Below are 13,352 nucleotides of genomic sequence, written 5' to 3' on the forward strand. Positions count from 1 at the left end.
ATGCTGCTGATGATAATATGACCTTAATCCCTTGCTACTCAAAACGGGTGGTCCGTAGGCTAGGAGCATCGGCATCGCCTGGGAGTCTTTGAGAAATGCAGAATCTCAGGCCCCATCCGGACCTGCTGAATCAGAATCTGCAGTAAAGCAAGATCCTCAGGGGGTTTGTATGCACTGTGTTAACCGTTACAATATACTGAGGGGACAGGTATTTAGAACTTTAATCTGTAAGAACGCTGTATTAGTGTCCTAGGGCTGCCATAATAAATTACCACAAACTAGATGGTTTAAAATAGCAGAAATTTATTCTCTCACAGTCTGGAGGCCAGAAGTTCAAAATTAAGATGCCCATAGGGCTGCACTCCCCTTAAAGACTCTAGGAGAGAATCCCTCCTTGCCTCCCCCAGCTTCTGGTGGCTCCAGGCATTCCTGCATAAATGCATCAAGTTCATTGAAATTAGGAAACTGGGATTCTGTCCCCCAAGTTTCCATTCTCCCAGAAATTGTTCTGGGTCCTACATAAGCCAGGGATGAGAAAATCCTTTTTTCAATCAAAAAGGATGAGTTGACCCTTGGTTGACCCTGTTAGAGAATGATAAACCAATCTCTGCCTCTATTTTCACATAGCCTTCTCCTTTGTGCTGTGATTGGATTTAGGGCCCACCCATATAACCCAGGATGACCTTGTCTCAAGATCCTTAATTTAATTACATCTGCAAAGATCCTTTTTCCAAATAAGGTCACATTCACAGTTTCTGGGGGTTCGGACATGGACATATCTTTTTTTTTTTTTTTTTTAATTGTGCCTTAAGTAAAAATTTACAAATTAAGTCGGTCTCTCACACAAAAAGTTATACACGCCTTGCTATGTACTCCTAGCTGCCCTCCCCCTAATGAAACAGCACACTCCTCTCCACCCTGTATTCCTCGTGTCCCTTCAACCAGCTCCTGGGCCCCTCTGCCTTCTCATCTCGCCTCCAGACAGGAGCTGCCCACATAGTCTCATGTGTCTATGAGCCAAGAATCTCACTCCTCACCTCACTGGTATCGTTTTCTATCTCATAGTCCAGTCCAATCCTTGTCTGAAGTGTTGGTTTCAGGAATGGTTCCAGTCTTGGGCTAACAGAAAGTCCGGGGACCATGACCTCCAGGTCCCTCTAGTCTCAGTCAGACCATTAAGTCCAGTCTTTTTACGGGAATTTGAGATCTGCATCCCTCTGTTCTGCTCCATCAGGGATCCTCTGTTTTCCCTGTCAGGACAGTGATCGGTGGTAGCTGGCACCATCTAGTTCTTCTGGTCTCCGGCTGATGTAGTCTCTGGTTTATGTGGCCCTTTCTGTCTCTTGGGCTCATCTTTACCATACGGACATATCTTTTGTTGGGCCACCATTCAAACCACTTTGAACATTCAGTCCATTCAATCGGCCTTGGAACATTCCTAGACAACATTCTCCTAGCCCCTTGCCATTGCCTACCCTGCTCAGCTGGACCAGCCTAGTTTTCTGATTTACCCATAGTGACTGAAAACTGCCACATTACGCCACCATTGTTGAATGTTTACTGTATGGCAGGCATCGTCCTAAGTGTTTTACATGGATGAACTCATTTAACGGCAACAACCCTTTGGGGTTGCTACCATAATTACCATCCCCCCCTTTATAGGGTCGCTATGAGTCGGAAGCGACTCAACGGCAGTGGGTGGTGGGTTTTCACAGATGATGAAACTGAGTCACGGGGGCATTTAGCAGCGTGCCTAAGTTATCAAAGGTGAACTGGGGATACAAACCAGACAGTCTACACCAGAGTCAGCATAGTTTGCCATTATGCAATAACGTTCCTGAAATTATAAAGGGTTCAAAAGGTCATCTTCCAGGCAGAAAGGAAAAGAGGTGGAGGAGAGAGGTGGCATCGGGGGATTTTGTCCCACTTCCTTTGGAGGCTTGGGCTCTAAGAAGGCCAAGATATAGTGTGAGAAACTGTCCGGTCCCCTATTCTGCATGGTATGAAGGTTGGGAATCCCCCAGCTGTTTGTGCCTGGGGGTGGGGACCACATAGTACTCACCAGTGTGTCACTGGTACCTAGCACAGTGCCTTGCATTTGTGTCAAAGGAACACACGCATAGCCATGGCCAGAGACATTGCTCAGGGCAAGGGCTGGCAGGGGTCTCTCTCCAACCACTCACCCAGGGTGGATGCCCAGATCTCTAGAGGATACAGAGCTGAGTCCTGCAACCCTGGGAGGGAGCTCAAGTCAAAGAGACCCAAAAGCAAAAACTGAGTCCAGGAGCCACAAGAGGAGATGCCACCAGGCCCATCGTGGTGTGCTCATTAACAGCCCGTAGAGCCACAAAACCTGGCTTGAGCTCTAGACAGCTCACATGCATGTGTGTGTTTGCAAGGGTTGAGGGGGAGGTGGGGGCGGTGCTCCATACATGCCCTGCACAGATGCACAGCTTCCTTAGGAACCTGGCAGCTGAGCCACATTCTGAATCCCTCATGAAGAGGCTACCCAGAAAGGGAAGGAGTGGGGTGGCCCCATCTTGATGCAGGTGGGACATTTCCCACAAGATATGTAGTGCTATAGTTGCCGTTAATAAATGAAGCGCGCAGTGGTGGAGGGGCTTGCTCAAGTCCCTCAGCCCCAGCACAGGGGCAGGCTCATGGCAGGACAGAGTCTAGCACAATGCCTGGACATTGTGGCTAGCAGGCACTTTAAAAATATTTATTCCACCCAGCATCTGTTTCATTTAATGCTGCTGTAAGTACACATTTCCATGAGGCAGTTTTTTTTTTTTAACTTTTATTTATTGTGCTTTAAGTGAAAGTATACAAATCAAGTCAGTCTCTCATATAAAAACTTATACACACCTCGCTATGTATGCCTAGCTGCTCCCCCCATAATGAGACAAAACATTCCTCCTCTCCACCCTGTATTCCCTGTGTCCATTCAACCAGCTCCTGGCCCCCTTTGCCTTCTCTTCTCACCTCCAGACAGGAGCTGCCCACATAGTCTTATATGTCTATTGAGCCAAAAAGCTCACTCCTCACCAGTATCATTTTCTGTTATAAAGTCCAGTCCAATCCTTGTCTCAACAGTTGGCTTTGGGAATGGTCCCAGTCTTGGCCTAACAGAGAGTCTGGGGACCATAACCTCCAGGGTCCCTCTAGACTCAGTCAGACCATTAAGTCTGGTCTTTTTATGAGAATTTGAGATCTACATCCCACTGTTCTCCTGCTGCATCAGGGTTTCTCTGTTGTGTTCCCTGTCAGGGCAGTGATCGGTTGTAGCTAGGCACCATCTAGTTCTTCTGGTCTCAAGCTGGTGTAATCTCTGGTTTATATGGCCCTTTCTGTCTCTTGGGCTCATATTTACCTTGTGTCTTTGGTGTTCTTCATTCTCCTTTGCTCCAGGTGGTTTGAGACCAATTGATGCACCTTAGATGGCCACTTGCTAGCATATAAGACCCTAGACACCACTCACCAAAGTAGAATACTGAACGTTTTCCGTGAGGCAACTTTCATGGATAAATGCCATGTGGGTGTTCATCATCAAAGAAGGTTCTTAGATGGGTATTTAATATGGCTTCATCCTTTGGCACTTGTGGTCTGTTTTGTGCTTTGGGCTAGCACATTCCATCTGTTTACTAACCAGTATGTGAAACCTTATTTAATTTGCTTTAAATGTTCTTTTTATGAGGGGTGAGAAATGGGGCCTCCTCTACTGCTCCAATGTTAGGATATGGTGAGTAAATTTGCACTCACTGTCTCCACAGCTGTTATGGATTGAATTGTATCCCCCCCAAATATGTGTTGAACTTCTGGCCCTTGTACAAGTGGATGTGATCTTGTTTGGAAATAGCAGGGTTTTTGTTGTTGTTGTTATGTTAATGAGGTCATACCAGTGCAAACCAGATCAAACCCATTGCCATAGAGTCAAGTCTGACTCATAGCGACTCTATAGGACAGAGTAGAACTGCCCCACAGGATTTCCAAGGAGTAGCTGGTGGATTCGAACTGCTGACCTTTTGGTTAGCAGCCGAGCTCTTAACCACTGCACCACCAGCACTCCATACCAGTGCAGAGTAGACCCTAAACCCAATCACTTCTAAGTTATCAAAAGACCAGAATAGACACAGAGACACACACAAGAGATGGCAATGCCGTGTGGGGACTGTCTACAAGCCAGGGAACGAAGGAACCAAGGAGCACCTGGGGCTACTGACAGGGAAGGAATCAACACAGCTGAGACTCTCATTTGGACTTTTAGCCTCCAGTACTCTGGGAACATAAATTTTTGTTTTTCAAAGCCACCCACTTGTACTATTTGTGTTACAGCAGCCTTAGACAACTAAGACAACAGCCTTCGTAATTTTTCTGCCTTGGTTTCCCCTTCTTTGCCACATTTATTTTTCCCAGACTTAAAAACCCACCCCTTTCTTATGAGTTCCATACTTGATTGTCAAGAAGAACCAGAGCCCTTCTGGAGGCACAAGTGTGTCAGGAGATGGTCTGAGCACAGTCCCTTGTACCTATAATGAATTACCGGTCAAAGAGGTCAGGGAATTAGCTAGAAAAACCTCCAATCCAGGCATTGTCACCAGTGGTGTAAGCAGCATCGTAATCAGCTCTGGAAGCTCTAGATTATCTGCTAAGGTGGAAAAATTGTACCAACCATTTAAGACTGCACATTAGACAAAAATCTACCTGTATTTTAGAGTGCAGGTCAGAAATTTAGCAGCAGATGAAACCTGCCTAATTCTATTACATTCAGCTTCAAGGATTCATTGAGATTCCTTTGAGAACATTTGATGGGGCGATCAGCCCTGACATATGCTTGCTGGTGAGATGGAATCCAGACTGTGATTTAAAAAAAATCAATTGTTACAATGTCAATAAACCATATGAGGAGTAATGTTGTCGTTAGGTGCTGTTGAGCCGGTTCTGACCCATAGTGCCTCTATAAGAAGAGTAGAACTGCCCCACAGGGTTTCCAAGGAGTGGCTGGTGGATTTGAACTGCTGACCATTTGGTTAGCAGCTGAACTCTTAACCACTGCACCCCCAGGGCTCCATGAGGAACAATAGCACCTAACATTTTTTGAGCCCTCGCTATTTCTCAGGCCCTGAGCAAACCCATGAGTCCCTGGGTAGTGCAAATGGTTAAAGTGCTTGTCTGCTATTCAAGAAAGGTTGGAGGTTTGAGTCTACCCAGATGTGCCTTGGAAGAAAGTCCTGGTTATCTGCTTTGGAAAAATCTGTCACTGAAAACCCTATGGAGCAGTTCAACTCTGACACACATGGTGTTACTATGGGTCAGAATTGACTTGAAGGCAACTGGATGTTTCGGTTGCGCAAAGCCTGAGCTTTCATATGTTGTCTCCTTTAATCTTCACACTAATCCTATGAGACGGTACTGTTCCTCTCCCTATTGTATGTATGAAGAAATGGAAGCTCATAAAAATGGCAACTTGCCCAAGTAAGGTCACAGAGCTACAAAGATGTAGAAGTAGGATTCAATTCTGGGCCCTTCATGCGACCCACAGCCTGGATTCTTAGCCAGGAACTATATGGGGGAATCAATTCCCTGGGCCCTTATGTTAGTCATCTAGTGCTGCCATAACAGAAATGCCACAGGTGGATGGCTTTAACAAAGAGAAATTTATTTTACAAGTCCAAATTCAAGGTGTCTGCTCCAGGGGAAGGCTTTCTCTCTCTGTCTGCTCTGGAGGAAGGTCCTTGTCCTCAATCTTCCCCTGGTCCAGGAGCTTCTCAGGCACAGGGACCCCGTGTCCAAAGGACGCGCTCTGCTCCTGGTGCTGCTTTCTTGGTGGTATGAAGTTCCCCCAACTCTCTGCTAGCTTCTCTCTTTTATATCTCAAGAGATTGCCTCAAGACACAGTCCAATCTTGTAGATTGAGTCCTGCCCCACTAACATGACTGCCGCCCATCCTCTCTCATTAACATCATAGAGGCAGGATTTATAACATATAGGAAAGTCACACAATTCTGGGAATCACGGCCCAGCCCAAGTGATACACACATTTTGGGGGGGACATAATTCAATCCATGACAGCCGTTAATGTAGTGAGGTAGTTTGGAACCTACACTGTGTTAATTACACCCCACCCCGCACCCCCCAAGTCCTTAATTTTCTCTCTGCCTGCCTTAGATCTCTCTACTCCCAACATTAAGAAAATGCAGGGCAGACTTGAATGGCAGAACTCAACAGTAGTTGGAGGGAGGACATAGGGGACAGGAACTAGCTTTGGTTGAGCACCTACTATGTGCTAGGTCCTCTGGCAATTGTGGTCTTCACTGGCTCAGCAAATCTGAAATCCAAGTAGTGGGCCTGTCTCCATTTTTCTCTCGTCTTGCTGTCTTTTAAACTTGGGTCTTCTCCTAGTCTGTTTTTACCTTATGACTTTATGCTCCTGTCTCACAGAAGAGGAAGATGCCTCATCAGTAAAACGTGGCTGTGCACTAGATGTTGGGGAACTGCGCACATTAGTCTGCCCTGCTGCTGTAGATCTGAGGACACTGTACTGGGCAGAAGGAAGGGCTGACAGTCAGAGACCTTGTCTGTGATAAACCCTGAGTCAGGGCCTCTAGAGGCTTTCGTAAAGCTCTGTGGCCTGTTTCTCCTGTCTTATCCCTCAGCTTCGTGATCCAGTACATGACCCGCTGCCCTTGCTGTGATAGGCAGTCCCAAAGTGATGACATTAGTTTCTTCGTTGGGTTCCCTTTCTTCCCACATTTTAACATCTCTGAAATTGGGATTGTCCTGGAATCCATGATGACTTACAATTATCATTGGCAATGCCTTTTTTTTTTTTTTCCTCTTAGTAATAATGGTGTGTCAATCAATGATGTCTTAGGTTTGAAAAAGTAAAGCGATTACAATGTTCACTTTATTTTTACCCTTCACTATCATATCAGTTCCTGGGCTTGTATCTCTCTGCATTCACTTCTGAGACCTGTATTAAATATCTTCCTTGTGCTTGCCTGTGTGACTCACCTCCCAAGTTATTCCTTCAAGCAGGAGATAATCTGGAAGGAGGCTGATATGAGTTTCCAGGATCTGATAGCCCCTCAGTTGGCATCACGATGTTAATTGCTCATTCCCTTCTTCCTATATCTTATGAATAGTTTCATGGTGTCCCAGGGAGTAGTAAAGCTGAGGGTCATATTTTAAGATTTGTGGGTTCATCTAAGTTATTCATCAAGTCTGCTGTTAATAACCCAATTGCCTCACCTAGAAATGAGTTTGATTGAACTTTATTACGTTTTCTATAAAAGAAGTACCCATTTTAGAACCTGGATATGGGATTAGGCTGGTTTCCTTGATCATTGTTTTTTTAGATCCCTGATCTTAAGTGAACTGATCATTAAGATAATTGCCATGGTCAGGTTAGTGCAAAAATTACCTGGAGACATTAAAAGTCATTGTGTATTTATACTCCATTAATTATGTGTATACCACATGATCTCCAGGAAACATGTAGCTTTCTGATCACTTTTGACTAGAAACTACTTTTCCTGATGTTCATATCTTAGGGAACTTGATGTCCTCTTATTTGAGAATAGAGAAAAATAAAACATTTAGAAGTGTCTTAAGAAAAGAGATTTCAGAGGAAGAGAAATGATCTATCTGGAAGACTCAAAAGGAACATTTATCTCTGATAATAATCTGCTACAGGAACCAGAAGAAAAATGTCAGAGAACTGTTTGGCATTCTTCGTATAATTGAAAGACATGGCTTCTAAGAAACAGGAACAGACAGTCATAAGGAGAAAATAGACTAAGATGAAAACGTCTAAGGTGAAAATGGAGATATATAGAGTAAGGAAGATACATAAAAAGATAAAATGTTCAGTATCTGAATTAAAATCCACATTAATTCTGCAGAATTAAAATCAATGAAGTAGGCAAATAACAATGACAAGCCATCAGAATGCAAGGAAATGGTCGATGATAAAAAACAATGAGAGGAAAAATGATAAATTTAGAGAACAGAGATTCAACATATGGATAACTGGTGTTTCTGAGGAGCCCTGAAGGAGACTCTAGAGTAAATAGAATGAAAATGGTAACCACAGATTTAATAGAAGACTATCCTGAGCTAAAGAAAAGGTGTGAGTGTGCTATTTAGGATATGTCTGTAACGATAACCCCTGAATCTCTAATCAGATGTCCAGCAGGCTCCCTTTGTGACACCCAGGCTTCTTCCATCTAGGGCTTTGGAATTTCCGCTGGGTCCTCTGCATCCAGCAGCGAGACAAGGAAGGAGAGAATGAGCTCTGGTCTGAATTGCCTCAGCTACAGGGGACACACAGCACTTCTACTTACATTCCATTGGATAGAACCAATAGCATGGCCCTATCCAGATGGAAAGGGGGCTTGGAAAAATGTGGGGTAGGTGGGTGTCCAGGAAGAAGAGGAAGTGTGTTTGGTGAGCACATGGTGTTCATTGTCTCGGACACACTGGAGGTGCAAGCATGCACACACATTAAGTTTAAAATAGCTCTTCCCTCGATATCTCCATGATAAAATCAACTATACAGAATCACAGGGGAGGAGAGTGGACAGTCAGACACTGTGCCTCCTAAATGACCATCTTGTTCCCGACACTCTGACAGCCTGGACCTCATTGCTCAGGCTTCTGGGATGTCTCCACATGGATGTTCCTTAGGCCAGCAGAGTTCCCCATGGGAGTGTTTAGACCCTCCCACCCTTTAACATATTGCCTCCAGCTCCCACCATCCCCTCTTCCTGGTTCCCACTAACTCTCCCCCTCCCTCAAAACAGCAAGTCCCAAGTCTTAGCTGTGAATTTTCACAAGTTCCCCAGTCTGAAGAGGAGAGAGATATGCCAGATCCCCCTCCAGTCCCAGATGCTAGGTGTTTTTAGTATTTTCTCTGTGGCCAAGCAGTTAAAAACAACAATAAAACAAAATCACTCTGACCTTAATGTTGGAAAAGAACACTTGTTTCCCCCTTTTGTGGCCTAGGATGTGACTTATTGTATTACAGATACAGAAGGACATTCTTGCCTAGCAGTGGGGATGGCAGCAAGGATAGTCCAGCCACATGGTTCAGTAGGTTAGACTTCACTTTCCTTTTGAAGGACAAATGCTCTCAGATTGGGCTACAACAGAAATCAACTGTTTTATGTTTGAATTTGACTAGTGTGAGACTCCTCAAAATATAGCTACATTGGTTTTAGGCACAGTCCTGCCTGAAGGCAAAAGGTAGACGTGGCAACCTCTTAAAAGTATCTGTGATGGGATTCTAGCGCAGCCTGAGGTGTGGAGCAGTGAATTGAAGGACGTGTCAATGCAATTAGACGGCCTTTTTGATAAGTGTTTATCTGCACAGTATCCAAGTTTGATGACATTTCACTGAAGGGACTGAATATTTGAGGGCTGAGTCCAGCCATCCTGCTAGTTCAGCACTGTCTCTGCACCTCCAAGGCTTCCTGAATGTCTCTTTCTTTCCCCTACATTGAAGACATGAGCTCCACGTGGTTCTGTGATCAGTGGCAGAGGCCTTTGTCGAGTGGTTGGGACCACCACGGAACTCCACGGTCACCTTCCTGAGCTGCTCCTGATGCACTGTCCACCCAGTGTTGTAATGATCTCTCTGTGGGCTCCCCCCACATCGTGGACTTTTTGAGAGCAGGGATTGTGAATTACCACCCAGTGGCAAACCGGGTCCCAGCTCATGGCAGGCAAAGGATTGTGTTTGAGTCAAGAAGAAACAGGTATGAGAGGTGGGTTGTATCTGCATTGCCATGACCTGGCAGCTGGGGGAGTGGGTGATCCGTGGCCAGCAGTCACCCCTGCAGCCCACCAGCTCTCCTGTGGGGCCAGCAGCATCTTCTTTCCCTAACAGCATGGCACCCCTCGTCAGAGTGAGTGCTGGAGGTGCCCATTTTCTCACTTGCCTCCTAATCCCCATCTTATTCTGGGTGGGGAACAGCTCAGTTCTGAGCCCACATGTGACAGAAACAGGAACTGGAATCGTCCTTTCAGGAGCTGATCAAATCCTTAAAGCTTCCGCCAGGAATATGGAACCTGGGCTTTGGTCACTTGCTGGTTCCCATTCCTCACCTTCCTACCGGATCCCTTGAATCTGCTCACCGTAATTTGGATGAGGGGAGGAAAGTGACTCTACCTTTCACTAGCTCTGTGGCCCTGATCAAGTCACTAAATTTCCTGGATCCTTAATTTCCTCACCTGAAAAACCAGGACAATGGGTTCATCACTGCAGGGCTAGGGAGAAGGGCCCAGCACAGCACTGGGCACCTATTTGGGTTTAATACCTTTTGTTGATTGAATAATTTCTTCCTTTAAAGGTCTAACTCAGGACCCTGGTCGTTACAGATGTGAACCTTGAGTTTCCAGTCTCCCATTTCAACAGGCATTGAACACATTCATTTCAGATCACAGAATTTTCAGTTACCTGTATATTGTTTTGAATTTGGCAATTGATGACATATCTATGTGTATGTATCTATATCTATATGTATGACTCACCACCCTTCTGTCAGCTTGTCATACTGTGGTGGCTTTCATGTTGCTGTGATGCTGGAAGCTATGCCACCAGTATTTCAAATACCAGCAGGTCACCTGTGGTGGCGGGCTTCAGTGGAGCTTCCAGACTAAGAGACTAGGAAGAAAGGGTTGGCAATCTACTTCTGAAAATCAGCCAATGAAAACCTTATCGCAACAGATCACAACAGAACATTGTCGGACTCACTTGCTTTGGACACATCATCAGGAAGGATCAGTCGCTGGAGGAGGACATCATGTTCCGTGAAGCAGAGGGCCACCATAGGCATGAGAGACCTCCTGTAAGATGGCTTGGCACTATAGCCACAATGATGGACTCAAACATGCCAGTGATTGTGAGGATGATGCAGGACCGGGCAACATTTTGTTCTGTTGTACATAAGGTCCCCATGAGTTGGAGTCAACTCAACAGCAGATGACAACAACATATATGATCTTGTTTGTATTCTCTTTTACCTTAACATGACTGTGGGCCTCTAGCAGGCAGGGACCATGTCTCATTTCTTTCAGGTATCTTCTCTCTCACATCCCATTCCAGTTCTTGCTCACTCCCAGCCACCAGAAGATACTCAAGAAATAACTGTGCTTGTCCAGTGGAAGGGAATAGAACTGATTCCAACTGAATATAAAGAAACCTCGGTCCATTCATTCACAACTGTGCAATTCCTGGGTAGTAGGAGAAATGGCAAAGATGGCCTACTGACCATTGAGCTCTGGGCTCCTTGCTGGAAGGATTTAAAGATATACGAGGCTTCGTTAGAAGAAGGTGTGTTAGGGATGCTCAGAAATAAGCACTTGTTGGGTCTGCAGCACTCAGGGGATTAAAAGATATTTCCAGCCAAAGGAATTTCCAGAGATCAGACAGAAGGAGGCTTCGCCACCTCTCTTCTTCCTCCTTCTCCCTTTATTCTTTAAAAAAAATTTTTTTTTTTTTTTTGTCCTACATCATTACAGTAGTTACTGCCCACCATGAAATTTTGGAAAACTCAGAAGCCTTTCAAGAAGGTAAAGATAAGCTTTACCCATGATCTTACAACCCAGAGGTGTGAGTTCTTCTTTATCGGAGCAGACCAGGCAGGGTGTGGCCCACTCCTTATTGAGCCATCTCCATTTCTTCTGCGAAGTGGCAGAAACAAGGCCACACCAGTCTCCTCTCTCCCCTTGAGAAGTCTCACTCAGGGATCGGTGAGTTTGGGCTCCAAGTCCAGGGCTTGGAGGGAATGCTGTCCTTGCCTGGCATTGACTCGTGGGGCAAGGAACCTGGGGCTTTGAGATGCTGGCATGGCCAAGGGGGCAGCCGTGCCCATGTGGTATGTGGGGCAGGTAGGAAGTGACAGCTGTGGCGTCTTCAGGCTCAGGATGCTGAGTGATACAGACTGTCCCTGTCTGAGACGCCCACCAAGGTGGCAGGAGATAGGCACCGCCTCTCCTCAGGGTACACGGAACTTTAACAGATTTTAGCAAAAAGTTAGACAACTTGGGCATCTGTCACTCCCCTCATAGGCTTTTTGTTCCTTTTAGAGTCACAAGGAAAGATGCATAAAAATGTAATTTTATACTTTAGTGATTACGTATATCTGATCCTCACGAGCAGGGAAGAAGACTGTGGTAGGAAGCATTGCTTCGTCATTTATGGTCACTGCTTCCCAGGAGGGTGAATCCTGAGCAGGTCTTTGCTGAGTAGGGTTCAAGGGTGTGAGGATGCAAACTGGAGATGCTGTGAGGGAGCTCCAGGCTCCTGGAGCGAAGGGTAAAGGGGGAGGTGGGAGCAGGGGTTGGGGAGGGGCTGCGTGAGGGGAGGAGTGAGGGAGTCAGATAAGGTGTGTAGCTGAAAATGAACTTTGGAGAGAGAAGGACATTGCTGCGTCTGGTGTGCGATGTGTATTACTTTCTCCTTTGTCTCCCCATAGTCAACGTGGAGTTGGATTTGTTAGTTTAAGAGCTGCAATCAATTGTTGGAATTCTGCTTCAAAATGGGCAAGAAAAGCAGCTGCCAGAAGGAGCCCATCCATTTGTGTTATACTACAAATGAGCATTTTGTGTAAAAGGAGGTGACTGGTTCCTAGGAAACTGGCCAGATTACCTGCCAGGCAAACCTCCGTCAACACACGAGGTGCCTTATCCTGAAATGGGCTGCTTAGGGGTCCGTCTGCTGCCCTGTGCTGTGAGCTCCCCAGGGCCTGACTCACTCCTGGGACCTGTGGGCCTGGCACAGAGCTTCTTTATTAAATTGGCCTAAGTTGTCCCAATTCATGTTAGTTGAATTTTAGTTCAACTAACATTGATTGGGAGTCCCTGAGTGGTATAAATGGTTAACATGTTCGGCTGCTGAAAGGTTAGAGGTTTGAGTCCACCCAGAGGTGCCTTGGAAGAAAGGCCTAGTGATCTACTTCCAAAAAATGAGTCACTGAAAACCTTATGGAGCACAGTTCTACTCTGACATACATGGGGTCGCCATGATTCAGAATTGACTTGAAAGCAATGGGTTTGGGTTTGTAGGATATCTGGGTAGACAAAGGCCCCCGAATGCTTTAATGACGTGGCTAGACTCACAATCCAGTGGGTGGCAAAATAGGACAAAATCCAGTGTCCCGGCTCCCTCACAGGCCTGCCATTTGTCTTCCCACCTTGCAAGATGACCAGTCCCATGGCACAGCTTGACGGCACACTGAAAACAGGCTGCAAGAGGCTCCGATCACTTAGGAACTGTCAGGTACCCTGGGGCTGATGGCCCTGCTCCCAGTGCTTGGGGTACCATGGCTCACACTGCCCGTTGCTTCTCA

The 13,352-nt window shown here is 45.9% G+C and overlaps 1 protein-coding gene across 4 annotated transcripts in view; it reads left to right on the forward strand.

Annotated features, from left to right (window-relative positions):
• The window catches only part of ADD2 (adducin 2), a 138,043-nt gene that overhangs the window by 66,228 nt on the left and 58,463 nt on the right, over positions 1 to 13,352 (forward strand). The window contains exon 1 of one of the 4 annotated variants that reach the window (XM_049857028.1): positions 11,567 to 11,754. The exons of the other annotated variants lie outside the window; for them this stretch is intronic. The gene's annotated coding sequence lies outside the window, so the exon portion shown is untranslated. Of the gene's footprint in view, positions 1 to 11,566; positions 11,755 to 13,352 lie in introns of those variants that run through there. 4 annotated transcript variants of the gene reach the window in all.

This window comes from Elephas maximus, chromosome 17, assembly GCF_024166365.1.
Source record: "Elephas maximus indicus isolate mEleMax1 chromosome 17, mEleMax1 primary haplotype, whole genome shotgun sequence".
Taxonomy (NCBI): domain Eukaryota; kingdom Metazoa; phylum Chordata; class Mammalia; order Proboscidea; family Elephantidae; genus Elephas; species Elephas maximus.